The sequence below is a fragment of the Tasmannia lanceolata genome, unplaced genomic scaffold (assembly GCF_043159265.1).
Source record: "Tasmannia lanceolata isolate RefF3 unplaced genomic scaffold, GAP_Taslan_0.1 ptg000026l, whole genome shotgun sequence".
NCBI classification, from domain to species: Eukaryota; Viridiplantae; Streptophyta; class Magnoliopsida; order Canellales; family Winteraceae; genus Tasmannia; species Tasmannia lanceolata.
This window is the reverse complement of record NW_027518703.1, coordinates 2,960,630-2,975,755: the sequence shown is the minus strand read 5'-3', so window position 1 is coordinate 2,975,755 and position 15,126 is coordinate 2,960,630.

The following is a 15,126-nucleotide window of genomic DNA, read 5'->3' as shown; positions in this document are numbered from 1 at the left end:
CATAAAATAAAATGAAAGATATGTCACCTAAGCATAGCTAGGTTATGAGTGACATGCCTAATGGGTGTCTAAGTTCTGATGTGCAAACACATGCAAGCTATAGCTAAAGGTATATGATCAATGCTATAATGCTAGAAAACCCTGTAACAGAATTATGAATAACTCTGAAATTCAATTAAACAATTCCATTTTGCAGACAACAAAAATGAGCAAAGTTTCAAATCCCAATGAATAGCATATGCATAAAACTATTTCCCATGTTCTTAATAACCAATTCGAGGAAGAAAGGGTCCATGTAAAACAATTGTGGATGCTTTCATGAAGTGAAATTGAATGACCATAGTGAAATTCAACGAAGCATAAAAAGAAAAAGAAAAAGAGAAGAACAACATCATCAGGCATTACATATGCAAGGCAAACAGAAAAAGAGAAGAACAGCAGAAGACCCAAACCCCTTTTGGTACAAAATATCCAACACAAGGAAAACAAGCAGGCAATCATAGGGAGTGAATTGAAATGGGCCGAGTTACCGGATTGGAGAACCGAGGATTGCAACTAGCGTGAGATCACCGGAATGGATAATAACAGAATCTGAGGAATATTGATTGCAGCACAATCGCCGAAGTAGTGAAAATCACGGAATTAGAGCTCCAAGAGATTGATCAATGGTCTCACCCCTTTTCTTCCTTCCCTATGCTCGGATCTTTCTCCGCTATTCTCCTTGATTTCAGCTCAAACCTCTCTGATCTCTCTTTTGCAGAAGAGAAATTCGAGACCTCTCTTTTCTTGCCCAGCAATTTCTTTCAATCTCAGCAATTAGAGAGAGGGAGAAGGACTTTGGCGGATCCTGACCGGAGAAGAGAGATAAAAAAAATGGCTCTCTCCAGGCTTGAATTGAAGGCAGGGGAAAGAAAGCTAGAGCACAAAGCTAACAGAGTAAAATCCGATCAAAATTAACCGGAATCCGGCAAGATCGGAATCAATGGGGGTTGTCGGAAATTGACCGGAGATCTGACCGGAAAAAATGAAAAGAGCAGCTTGGTTTTTTAGATTTGGGATTTCCTCTTCCCAGATCTCTCTCTCTCTCTCTCTCTCTCTCTCTCTCTCTCTCTCTCTCTCTCTCTTTCTTTCTCTGCTTTTCTTTCTCTCCTCAGATCTGAGATCTGAGATTTCTCTGCTGGCCGGAGCTCCGGGGAGCAAGGTCGGAGAAGAAAATCCCCTAATCTCTCTTCCTCCCTCAGATTTCTCCCTCTCTCACGAGAAATATCTCAGATCCCCTTTCTCCTCCTTTGATTTCTTCTATTTCCTTCTTCTTGCTCTGTGCTGCTCGGATAACGAGAGGTGTGTGGTTGAATCTCGAGACAATTGCCGATTTCCGGTAGGAAACCCGCCGGAGAAGATGACCGGCCGGATCTCCTTCTCCCTCTCAATCTCTGTGTTTGGGCAAAAATGAGAAGGCCCCTCCCTCTCTCTGCAATCAATCTCTCTCTCTCTCTCAGATTTCTTCAAGAAAAATAGGTCGGAATCTGAGAGAATGGCTGGAGATTGTACAAGTCTCGGTTAGGGTTTTCAGACGGAAAGGAAAGTGGTTGATTTAGATCGAGATGTAGGGATGATGAGGATGGAAATCAAGAGGAGTTAAGGGTAGAGGAGATTGAGAAGTAGACTATATCCTAACAAGAAATCGGAGCTCCGGCTATCTGGCCGGAGGAGGAGATCCGAAACCCTCTGCACTCTCCTCTCTCTAATTTTCTAACAAAAAAATGAGAAAATCAAAAAAACCCTCTCTCTTTTCTTCATTAATTTGCTTTATATACCCACATATGGCCATCAATATTGGCGCTACCCCAAATGATGGGCGCACGAATATTGATGGGCGCACGAATATGCCGCGATAAAAAACGAGCTGATTCACCCCCCTTTTCATACACATATGATATATTTGCCTCTCTTTCCCACAGACAACCCCCTTTTCTGGTTTACAATGACTTGCATGCTAAGGGCACTCCCCAACTTGACTAATTCAGCCCCCCTCTGGGTTCACACCACGCTCACTATCCTGGTTTGGTTGGCTAGGCGAACACGCTCAGATCTCGACGAAATTTTTCAGGGACTTATGGGAGACCTTAAGCTACCCCAGGGTTTAATTTGAGATCTCAACTCACTGATTTGACGAGGCCTTGCCCAAACGACACGAACTCGGGTCCGATCAAAATGGGGTGTCTACAGATGCCCCTCTTTGGCAGAGTGTGCTTGTCACGCGAATGACAAAGCTGAACAGACGACACATTTTGATCGGCCCAAAAATAAAACAAATTTTTGGGTTTTCAGTTTTAAAACGATATTCACAAAGGTAAGACTCAACCAACTAAAGGGAGATAGCCTCTCACCGACTCTTAACTCGGCAACTAAGACATCTCAAAGGGATAGCCTCTCTCTAACGCTCACGACTCGACTATTTAAACTAGCTAGCAAAGATGAACGAACAATTATAAAACACAAACATACATTTTTTTTATCAGGCTAAGCCAAAGTAAACATAACAATTGCTCAAAGAGCACCAACCAAACAAACAAACAAATCATTTCAATCACTCAAAGAGTTTTTATTTTTTTATTTTTTTAAAAACCACGTTGCGATTTGTCTAAGACAAGTATAACTCTAAACACTCAAAGAATTTTTCCTTTTTAGAAACCTACAAATATAGGCCAAAGACCACTATAGCGAACTCGTCCAAAACAAGTTTAAAACCAAAAACTCAAAGAGCCCTTTTCTTTCTATAACATGCTAATCAGTCTAAAACTTGACCAATTATTAGGGTACTTGAATATTTGAGCTAAACTCAAACATCTAATACCGAGGCGAAACTAAGTCTCAAGCCTGGCGATAGATATACAGATCATTGTTGAAAATAAATCTGTTTAACTATCCGAGTAACTTTGACTCATCTCTTTCAAGGTAGCGAATCACTCCGGATCATGCGGTTCTGTTAAACAGTTCCACATAAACCCAGATTCGTATGTCCTGCTAAACAGTCCCATACAAACCTCTTCGCAGATACGCATGACTCCTAACTCGTTAGGAAGCTTCACATTGCGGAACGATGATTAGGTAAGTCACTACTTGACATTACATTACTAATCATCAGGGTACTAAATACTCGGGCGAAGGAAGGAAAGACCAATCTGCGTAACGCTGGATCAGAAATATTTTTCTTATTGCAACCCTCAAAATGATCGAAGAAAATTCCAAACCGTGTAACACAGGTTTAGCGAGTTCCTCCATTAAAAATATTTCAAAAAGACCAAACCGCGTAACGCAGGTTTGATAATTTCCCTTTCTGTTAAAAACCTTTAAAAAAGACCAAACCGTGTAACACAGGTTAGGTAATTTCTATCTCTGTTAAAATCTTTCAAAATGACCAAACCGTGTTACACAAGTTCGGTAATTTCTATCTTTGTTAAAATCTTTCAAAAAGACCAAACAGTGTTACACAAGTTCGGTAATTTCTATTTTGTTAAAATCTTTCAAAAAGACCAAACAGTATTAAACAAGTTCAGTAATTTATCTCTGTTAAAATCTTTCAAAATGACCAAACCATGTAACACAGGTTCGGTAATTTCTATCTCTGTTAAAATCTTTCAAAAAGACCAAACTGTGTAACACAGGTTCGGTAATTTCCATCTCTGTTAAAATCTTTCAAAAGGACCAAACTGTGTTACACAAGTTCGGTAATTTCTATTTCATCGATTGGTCTAAAACTTACTCGACCATTTATTAGGGTATTCGAATATTCGAGCTAAACCCAAACTTCTAATACCCGAGGCGAGACTAAGTCTCAAGCCAGGCGATAGATATACAGATCATCGCTGAAAATAAATCTGTTTAGCTATCCGAGTAACTCTGACTCCTCTCTTTCAAGGTAGCGAATCACTCCGGATCACGCGGTTCTGTTAAACAGTTCCACGTAAACCCCAAATTCGTATGTCCTGCTAAACACTCCCATACAAACCTCTTCGCAGTTACGCATGACTCCTAACACGTTAGGAAGCTGCACATTGCGGAACGATGATTAGGTAAGTCACTACTTGACATCACATTACTAATCATCAGGGTACTAAATACCCGGGCAAAGGAAGAAAATACCAATCTGCGTAACGCTGGATCGGAAATATTTTCCTTATTGCAACCTCAAAATGATCGAAGAAAATTCCAAACCGTGTAACACAGGTTTGATAATTTTTCCTTTTAAATCGAACGAAGAAAAGAACGAACCGCGTAACACAGGTTCAGCGAGTTCTTCCATTAAAAATCTTTCAAAAAGACCAAACCGTGTAACACTGGTTCGGTAATGCTCATCTCTTAAAAACACTCAAAGAGTTTTTTTTTTTTTTTTTATAGATGTATTAAAATTTTTGTCAAAACAAGTATAAACCAAATGTTTTTTTTTTTTAAATGATGGAAGAAAAGATCAAACCGTGTACACAGAATATAATAATTTCTTCCTTTATTGAAAACTTTCTAAAATCATGGAAGAAAAACCAAACCGTGGAACACGGAACCATCAATTTCTATCCTTATTAAAAACCTTCAAAAGGAATGAAGAATTTACCATCTTTGATCGATTTCACTAATGGGCCAGTCATCTCTTACCGAGAATAACTAGGAGCGCACGATCTTTGCTGAAAGCAAAACTCAAGTAGATTGATGAGATTTTCAGGTGCTGACTCTCTTTAACAGGTGAAAAGCATTCTGATGAGGTTTGAAGGATGCATGAGTAGATTCTATACTCCGCTGGGGGTTGAAGTTTCTGAAACTGACTCCAAAAGAAACAATTTGATCAAGGAATTCAACTCAAAGAGTATGTTCAAGCTTCTCTGGTTTCTATTTGCTAATAATAGATATCCCAGTTATCATTGTGTAATATCTTTTATGACGCAAGTCATAAAAGATGCCCCAGTATGATGTGCTTCCATGACAAAGTCTTAAGAAAGCAAAACCAAGGTAAGTAGGAAAAATTTGAGTTTGCATGGGTTCTTTCTTTGGTATAGTGGTAAGACCATCTCCACAAAGGCTGAACGTAAGAATTCTTCATTTTGCTCAGTGCTTGAGGCTTTGATATTTTAGGCAGGTCTGAATAACAAATCTCTTGCCCTTCTTTGGTTCTTAAACCAGGATCCACTCTAGATTTTTCTTTACATTTCGGAAGGTGCACACCCATTCTCTCCAGTGCCAAACACTTTTGATTCTAAAAGAAAACAATGATAAACAAGGAATAGACTCCTAAAGACTCTTTCAAAGAAGACTTACAATATTCAAGGGACTTGACTAAATTTTGATTCACTCTTAAATCAAATGTATCAATTTTTAAATGGTAAGGTCAGCCACTCTTAGAGTACTCTAAAAAACCAAGTCAAGAAGCTCTAATTTCTTCCATCGGGATTTCCGTCATGGTTATTACTCCCTTCGGATTGCTCAGTCTTAATGCCCCTAGTTTAAAAGGATATCAAAGTAAGTCTTGTCAACACTACTTGGATTCCGGGATCCTGCTCTGCGTAGAGGTTGCTTCTCCGTCTCCTTGATTTATCTTTTCGGAAGAAGTCAAAATTAATGTCTTCCAAGTTTTCAGTCTAAAAGACCACTTATCTCAACTTTTGCTTTCCAAGCTTTTAGTCTAAAAGACTACATATTTCAACTTTTACTTTTCAAGCTTTCAGTCTAAAAGACTACCTATCTCAACTTTTGCTTGCACTCAAACTTGGAAATTCTACGTAACTGAGGAACTCCTTCTGCTTCTATTCAACTCAACTTTTCTTGGGAAGTATTCGCCTCTGACTAGATTGTCTCTTCAAGTTTTCAATCCAGCAGACCACTACGCTTACTTTCTGATAAGTCAATCCCTTTACTTGTTGACTTAGCAAGAAAAACAACTTTCACCTTTCTCTAGGCCACCCTTTCGGGTTTTCAACCTAGCGGGTCTTCAGACTCTCATTCTTTTCTTTCTGTTTTTCTTTTCATTCGCCTCGAACCTTTGCTTGTTTCATCAGAAGGACTTTCTAGGTGAGCTTGGGTTCGAAAGGGTTGAATACCTAAGGTTCTAAGGATTTGGATCGAATCTGGTCTAGCAGACTACCTACGTACTCCAAAAATGGAGGATCAGATCCGCGTAGTTCGCTTTGGGGTTTTTCAAAGAATGGTTTAGCATTTAACTTCAAAATTTTTAAAAAGGATTTTATCCCAAGGTTTGACCGAACTTGAATTAATCAAGTTGCCTATGTACCCCTGAAGAAATGGGGATCAGGTCCGACGTAGTTCGGGTGCATAAATGCCCCGGGTTTATAATATGGTTAGAAAAAAAATATGGTTTGATTTGACCTTTTGGCCCAAAGGGTTTACAAATGGATTTTAAAACATTAGGATTTTGGCTATAAAAGTTCAAACGCCCAATGATGGCCTTCCAGTGTATTAGATGTACAAGCTCTTTTGCTTAAGGTTCAAAGACTTAAAAAAATTTCTAGGAGTCTGATGGCATGTCATGCAAAACTTCAACCACTGCGCCCCACTCCCATCTCGAAGATCTTGAATTTATGCTCAAGATTCCACAACTCCTTGTCTGAAAATCTTGTCTCAATATCTCATCAGCTCCACAGGATGTCTGATGCTTATCTCTTTAAAATTTTACTCTTCAACTGGATGTCTAAAGCAGATGAAGTCTTGCTTTGCTCAACGACAGGGCATTCCCCTAGTTTATCCTTATAGGATCAAGCAAGACTACCTCAAACCCCTATAAACAGGTTTATCAATTATTTGCGCTCCTCGGGAGATAAAGTTTTGCCACTCCATCTTTCCCGAGTTTCAGATTTCGATACCACTATCAATAACTTCGATTTCTTCTTTGAGTGGCTATGCTCGACGCTCTTCCTCTCGCTTGACCATCTTTCAGATCTCGAGATGAATTTCGTCTGCATTCTCATCCGAGAAGGGGGTCTTTAATTGTTTAAACATAAGATCTAAGAGTGAATCATAGAGTATCAAAAATACGAAATCAACCATTTTATTGAATTGAAGACTGTAAGTACATTGATGATTTTTGACACACCTCAATGGGCTCTTCATCAGTTCTGATAGAAAACAGAATGCTGACTCTATATAAGAAAGACTGACAGATATGTCACTTCTTTCTTCTTCTTCTTTTTTTTACATCTACATAACTGAACTTTTTCAACTTAGAGAGAAGAAAGTTGATGTACACTCAATGAAAGACAAATCTAAAAACACAGGACACATCTTCAAAGGTAGCGAACTGACACTAAAAGTTTATAAGTGATACACCTTTCCTCATGATAATGATAACTATAAAGTTCAATCCCGAAGTAGGAATCCCAGAAAAGGCAACTCCACAAGGTCTAGGTTAAATGGGGCAACAAAAGGCTTATGTTGACAATGTGGGTAAAACAATAGACTGCCTGGATCAAGTATGATTGGACATGGTCAGTCTTTAGAAAGAATGGTCTTTCGCTAAACATAGACTCTTGACTTGGAAGCACACACACTAGATCAATAGTCATGGGATAAAGATTCTGAACAAATAGAGAAAAGAGTAATCTTGAAACACACCAAAGGGTATTTTATTCTGAAAATCAAAGAAATACTGTCTATGAAGGTTCAAGAAAAATAGACAGTGATAATATGACCTACATCAACAGGGTCCCAATGAATTCTCAATCCACACCTTTAAGTCTCATTTGAGTATAACTGCTCTTCTTTTGGGAATGAAAGAGTCAGGAACGATAAACATCCCTAATCAAAATAAGTTTCGATCTCAGCAATGATCATGCACTCAAAGAATACAGGTAAGATCAAACTTTTGCATCAATGATTTCGATATGATCCAAGGGTAAAAGATATATGATAGGTAAACACGGATCAATAAAAAATCAATGGCTTAGATAATAGACAATGGCCATAAGAATGACAAAAGTAGGGTCAAGGACCAGATCTAAAATCTAAATGATGGATATCAACAACTGTACGATCAATATGATCAGAAATGATAGACCATGGTCATAAGGACAGCAAACGAGCTATTGGCCAGATCTCAAGACAAAACAGGTAAGGATCTAATCCTACTTAGCAATGTATATATGGGAATCAAGACAAAGTAGACTGACTCCAAAGGATAGCAATCATGCTTAACATGTTTTTGGATAAAATCCAGTAGCATAACGGCTATACGAGGATTCCCACAGCTCAACCAAAGGTATGTGAATAACGGTTACCAGAAAAAGGTAATCAACTAAGGGACTGACCAAAGGTGAGAATATACAACAACGGGTCAAACCCTATAATCTACAGATCAAGGACTAAACCTGGCCAAGGTAATGGCAGTCAAAAGTCACTGATTAGATCTAGATTTGAATAACGAATGGATACAACTGATTGAAATGAATAAGGAACTCTAACTAAGAGGAGAACCCTAATATACATAATCAGTATATATAGGTATATACACATACACACAAATCCTAACCAGGGGCACCAGCCCTAATTCTAATCTAGCTGAGTCAAGAAAATCTCAACTCAAAACAGACTGATAAGTGTGCTAGAACCGTGCTGTAGCCATGTAAAATGAGCTACCCTAGTCTATAAATGGGGCAAAGCTCCTAACTCTAGGCTCTACATGTGTGAGCAAGACATGTTCGATCCTATATGAATGCAATATACTTATATAAACACGGGTACTTCCTAGTTGGATTTCACTAGGTCAGTAAGTATATACATAATATATAAAAACAAAGTAAGGCTCCGGACTCAATCTAATGGGTACTATGCGTATGAAACATACTTAACATGTATAACACAAGTACACCTAGTGTTATACATAGTATGCTTCATTGCTCATCGGCTGCTGTAAACACAAGTACACCTAGTGTTTACGGCTGCAGCACCGGCGCATAGCTTGGAAATAGATACAACAGCGCCATCAAGATAATGACATCCCAGTCGGGCGCGCATTGTATCTATCCCGTGGAGCCAATAATAATGAAAAACAATTAATGAAATAAACAATATGATAACATATGATGTGTAAAGTGTGAATCCCTTGTTTTAATTATGCACCTATCTGGTGCCCCTGGATTCTAACGATAGAGTTCCCATTTAAAATGATTTAATCCCAAATTTCTCCAAAGTTAGTAAAAATGGCATTTTTATAGAGTTAGGCAATGTTTCAAAAAATCCCCAGCGGAGTCGCCAGACTGTGGACCCCGATCCGAGATAGGGCGGTGAGGGAACTGGGTCCCTAACACCCCTTGGATCATCCACGTGTGAAGGAGAGCTCTACCAAGGAACTCTCAAAATGGATGCCACCCTCATAGCATAGCACGAGTGGCGATATAAAAAGAAAGAGATATGTCTCGATCCGGAGCCAAGGCTCGAAACCAAGACATACCTGAAATAAACTCAGAGTCGCCATCCATGGATATGCCATGGAACCCTAAAATCAAATCCTCTGTGCAATGGATAACCAGAAATATATATGGGTTCGTGCCTGGTTACGAATGGAGAAGGTCTGAGAGCACCCCCAATTCGTCCGAGTGCAAGCACTTGGTCTCTTATGCCATTTTCATTAACTCCAAAGAAGTTTGAGTAAAAATCATGTGAAATGGGAACAATCCTCAGGAGTCGTCTACCTAAGCATGCATTTCCTGAGAATACAAATAATAAACACACATAAAATAAAATGAAAGATGTGTCACCTAAGCATAGCTAGGTTATGAGTGACATGCCTAATGGGTGTCTAAGTTCTGATGTGCAAACACATGCAAGCTATAGCTAAAGGTATATGACCAGTGCAAGAAAGTAAGAAAACACATCAAAAGAAATACAATAACGACACAACAAATCCTAAGACTCTAAATGATTAGCCCGAGTCCTCAAATGGTCTGGTATTCATCCAAAGAAGCCTACGTATCCCCGCCTCCACGAGAATCAAGGCAACGTAGTTCTTCGCGCCTATTCTAAGCTAGGATGCCTAAGACACCTAGACCTATATCTTAGACTCGATCTAAAAGACCTGACCAGTTATTACAATTTCTTATACGATTATTTAAATTCCAGTGAATTGAGGATTTTATGACACCTTATATGCCCTAACTAAATGCAGATTAGCCCTAAGCTAATGCAGGTGGTTCCTACAACCTATGTGTAACTAGGCTACGTTTCCTAAGAAAAACAAAGGGTGAACTAACGTATCCTATTCTAGTCATCAGTCGGCGATGTGGATCGCCAGCTGACCGGACGGAGGCGCTCCTATAACTCTAGGACAAACCCCTAACTCTAAAAATAAGCACATAACAATCAAAATAGACAAACAACCCATCAAAAGAAACTCTTAACTCTGAAACTCTCTATTTAGGAGAAACTCCTAACTCTAGAGGAAGATCTTTTGAAAACAAGGTTTTAAAGGTTGCTTATTCAAAAAGATTAAAAAAATGCTATTTACAAAAGTTTGGCTGGACTTGGAATATAAATCCCAAGCTGCACTACGTACCTCGAAAGAGGATCAAGCCAACGTAGTTCGAAACGAACTCTCCTAATTGCTAATTCTAAAACACTCAACACTTTAGATTTTTTTTAAGGTTTTTAAATGTTTTTTATGTTTTAAATTTCTAATATTTTTTAGTTTTAAATATATTTAATGTTTTTGGGTTTTAAAGCTTTTCAAATGTTTTTTGAAGTTTAAAGAGTTTTCACCCTTTTGGTCAAAGACCTAAGGGAATATACAAAGCAAAACCCTAGGGCCAAACCCTAGGGCAAATAGGAGAAACCCCTAAACCAGCCAAACTAACGCCAAAGACGATGGAATGATCTAAGATCACAAAAGGAAAGCTCTAATGAGACTGTGCTAGTCTCTAACAAAGAAGAATGACGACAACACTAAGGAGAAACTTCTAACAGATAATACCAAGGAAGGAGTACAACTAAGACAGAGGCTCTCTAATAATACCACGAAAAGATGAATGAGTCAAAGACTCTCTGATAATACCGCTAAAGTAAACAACTGAGTCAAAGACTACCTAATAAGGACAAATGAGTCAAAGATTCTCTAATAATACTGCTAAGCAAGATAACCGAGTCAAAAACTCCCAAACAACACTACCTGAAGGACGAGGGAGTCAACGACTCTCTAATAAAAATCACTAACGAAGATAAATGAGCCAAAGGCTCTCTAATACTACAACTTAAAGGAGGAATGAGTCAAAGACTCTCTAAAAGGAGCTGCTCTAATATAAGGCTGGGTAAGCCTTCTAAAAATGGAAACTCTCTAAATGAGACAAGGCTTGTCTCCAAATAGGGGCTCTATAAATGAGGCAAGGCATGCCTCCTATGGGTATACTCCCTATCAAACTAAAGCGACCTCCCTAAGGGTAGGTCCAAAATGAGGCTTGTCTCCAAAAGAGAACTACCTCGATGAGACAGAGTGTGTCTCCTAGCACGGAACTCGCTAATAAGACCACAATAGTCTCCTAAATGAGGAAGAGAAACTACCACTTAAAGGTTTCTAAAAGACTAGAGAAGTCTCTAAATAAAAGAGGGGAAGCTCTACTAAGACTGAGCAAGTCCCCTAAAATAATGGGCTTGGGCTAGCGCCTTCATCGCCCTCAAAATGAAAGGGGTATCTACAATTAGAAGGCACCTAAAAGGTCAGAGATCTCTACTAAAAGAAAGAAAGAAAAAGGACGGAGGGTATCACCATGACAGCCTCGAATTCTAATGAAAATCCTAAAAGCATCAGACGAAAGTCTGTAAGAGAGCAATACGCCATTCTAGGATAACTTGCAATAATGCTCCACAAGACATATATGATTTCATGAAGATAGAGAAGGGGGATAATCCACAGGGTGCCAAGATATCAGCTTGATAAAACCAAAGATATTTCAGAAGCAAGACATAAAATCAGGCAATTTATGCCCTTGCACCCACAACATGGGGCAAAGAAAACATTTAAGCACTTTATCCATTCAACATGCATTACTTTCCAATAACAAAATAAAAATGAAAATAAGAGAACAAGAATTTAATTCAACAGAGAAAAAGCCAACATATACCTAGGAGCAGTATCAAGTTTAAGAAACCTGCAAATGCTTCAGAATCCAAGAGAATCAAGCAAATAATACCCACGACATGGGGTAGGAAAATGAGATCAAATAGTTCATACAACCAAACCCTCGACATGGGGTCTCCTGTGAAATCAGATATTACTCATACTCATGACATGGAGTAGAGTAACCATCTGATTCCCTACATCAAATAAGCATCAATAACTCCACAAGCCACTCATCATAGAATCTTATATTTTCATCTCACATTCAAAGATCAAATTGGCATCCAAACCCAGGAATCAATGCTATAATGCTAGAAACTTATTTCCATTTGGAATGTTACAAGCATCATATCCAAATTGAGTTAAGCTGTATCATCAAGTTTGGAATGAAACAACCTTTCCCAAGAAGGACATGTCAACAAATGTGGAATGACATAAAGATAACTGTAAACATCATTGAAACATATCAAGTGCTTATCTTGGCCAAGATAGGGAGATTCGAAAAATTCAAAATAATATGAATGTAGGTTAAGACACGTCTACACAGTCTTTAACCCCATCTCCCCCGCAGTTTTGAATATTCGATCTTTGTTCAGTCCCTTTGTAAGAGCATCGGCCATATTATCCTTCGATCTCACATCAACCAAAGTGATAATACCTTGTTCTAGAAGATAATTCAGCGTTGCATGTTTCAGCCTGACATGTCTCCTCTTACCATTAAAGAGTGAGTTTTTCACAATCGTAATTGTAGCTTGATTATCACAGAACAAACTTAAAGAGTTAATATTTAAATGGGTCAATGGAATGTCCAGGATCAAATCTCTTATCCACTCTGCTTCATCTCCTGTAGAAGCTAAAGCATAAAGTTCTGATTCCATAGATGACAGAGCAATACAAGTCTGTCTCTTTGACTTTCATGCAATAGCAGCTCCACCCAGTGTAAAAACATAACCACTGGTAGATTTACTGTCTCCTAATTCTGAGCCCCATGATGCATCAGAATACCCTTCCAGGATAGGAGGATGGCCATTATAACATAGAGCATATCCTTGAGTACCCTTAAGGTATCTCATCAGCCTCATAAGGGCATCCCAGTGCTCATGGCCAGGATTACTAGTGAAACGACTCAGCATGCCAACTGTAAAGGCTATGTCTGGCCTAGTGCAACTCATAGCATACATGAGACTACCAATCAGTTTAGAGTAATCTAACTGATTCACACTGTCTCCTTTATTAGAGATCAGCTTCTTGGTATAATCAAATGGTGTCTCAATCGGTTTACACTCACTGTATCCCCATGTAGAAAGTAGTTTTTCAATATAATGGGCTTGGCTAAGAGTAATCCCTTGCGTTTCAAAACTTACTTTCATACCAAGAATGGTGTCAACCACACTAAGATCTTTCATGTCGAATTCTTGAGCCAAAGTTATTTTCACGTCACTCACTACAGAGAGATCGGAACCAAGAATCAACATATCGTCCACATACAAACAAATAATCGCAACCTTATTCAACACAAAACGATAGTAAAGGCATTGATCTGAGTAACTGGTCTGAAAACCAAAACTCTTTACTACCTTGTCAAATTTTTGATGCCACAATTTAGGTGCTTGTTTAAGACCATACAAAGATTTGTGTAACTTACAAACTCTGTTCTCGAAACTCTCCATGACAAACCCTTCAGGTTGGTTCATGTAGATTTCCTCTGTGAGGTCTCTATTAAGGAAAGCCGTTTTTACATCCATTTGATGGACAACATACTTCTCAAGAAGAATTCTTATCGTTGCCAAATGACAGACCGGTGAGTAAACATCAAAGTAGTCTATCACACTGACTTGAGTATAGCCCTTAGCTATTAAACGTGCTTTATACCGAGCTATGGATCCGTCAGGATTAAGTTTCTTCTTCAAAATCCACTTACAGCCCACAGTCTTAGCCCCTTTTGGTAAATCGACTAGCTGCCAAGTTTGATTTTGTAACAGAGAGCTCATTTCATCATCAATTACTTCTGCCCACAACAAAGAGTCCCTAGATCTTATCGCTTCCTTATAGGTTGATGGATCATTCTCTACATGGTAGGTCACAAAGTCCTCACCAAAGTTCTTGGGTACTCTATCTCTTGTAGAAACTCTTAAAGGTTCTGATGTAGAAATCAGTGTAGGACAGGTGTTAGAAGTATTCTGTTCAAACTCTACATGCGATTCTGTAACCATCTCAGTATCTCCAGGTAGGTTCAAACCATGATCTCTGAGAAATTTATTCTCAAAGAATACTGCATCTCTAGATTCTATAACCAAATTGGTAGATAGATCCAAAAACCGATCAGCAGCACTATCTTCTGCACCACCTAGATAAACACAAGTGTTTGTTCGAGGTCCTACCTTAGGTCTTCTAGGGTCTTGTATCCTCACATAAGCAATACAGCCCCAAGTCTTAAGAGTGTCATATCTACAAGGATGTTTATGCCATAACTCATAAGGAGTAGAGGGTAACTTAGAGTGTGGTACTCTATTCAGGATGTGATTTGCAGTTAAAACTGCTTCTCCCCAATAGCTAGTAGGCATGCCAACTGTCAATAACATAGAGTTTAACATTTCAGTTAACGTCCGGTTCTTACGTTCAGCTATGCCATTAGATTGAGGTGAGTAAGGAGCACTAGTTTCAAGTATTATGCCCTGAGAGGCACAGAATTTCTTGAACTCTGTCAAAGTGTATTCTCCTCCTCGATCACTCCTAAATCGCTTAATTTTCAAGTTCAATTGATTTTCATTACGATTCTTGAAATTTTTAAATTTATCAAAAGCTTCATCTTTCGATTTTAGGAGATAAATATGACAATATCTAGAAAAATCGTCTATAAAAGTGATTAAATACTTCCGACCACCTCGAGTAGTGAAGCTTTTAAAGTCACAGAGGTCAGAATGTATTAACTCAAGAAGTTGTGTGCTCCGAGAAATCGAACAAAAATGTTTTCTAATGATCTTGGTTTGTGCACATACTTCACATTTGTCAAATCTAAT